Here is an 814-nt window from a genome sequence, read left to right on the forward strand (position 1 = left end):
TACATTAGATAACCATGTCAAATCACTTACATTCAGATACTGTGCTGTGTCATAATTGATAGCGTGAACCTAATATGAACCATAAAGATGCAGGAAGGAGAAATGTCAATTCCACCATGCCAATAATAATTTCACTTTATCTTTTCTTTGAAACAAGCACAAAATTGTCTTTCATAACAGGCACATAATTCCCTCGACACTATGAACAAAGTTGTCGCCCCTGTCTTTTTGACAGAACAGAAAAGCTCTGATCCGGGCTGGGGACTGCTACATATCCAGTCATGTGACAGGCGAGGTTTGAGTGGAGGGTGAAAGGGGGCCCTGGGCCTTTTAAAGACAAGCATGTCCCCCTGGACCACACGTCCCCTCCATTAGTCAAACTGTCTGCCCTGTGCACTCCTGGGCTTCCCCAGCCGGACAGACAGGCCCGGGGGCCGCCCTTCCCTCCTCCCTGAACTCTCAATCACACTGGCCATGCTAAATGTGTGACTAAATGTGTGTCTTGTGATGTGCTTGGGCTTGGATTTACAGAGAGAATATGATACTATCTGATTCTGACAGCCCCCTGGGTTTAAAGGGGTTTGTTTGTGATGAAAAGCACATGCAAGGTTATAGGGGGTCAGATATGGTTTTCCTGTGTGTCTTCCACTTACATTGTCTGTCTGTCTGTCTGTCTGTCTGTTTGTCTGGCATATGACACACAAGTCTGTCTCTGTCTGTAAGTTTACCTTCCTTCCCTAGCTATCACAGATTCCATACATGTCCCTGAGGTATCAACTTGAGATGCACTCCAAAGAAGTGCTAAATAACTTAT

Source organism: Argentina silus, assembly GCF_951799395.1.
Source record: "Argentina silus genome assembly, chromosome: 1".
NCBI lineage: Eukaryota > Metazoa > Chordata > Actinopteri > Argentiniformes > Argentinidae > Argentina > Argentina silus.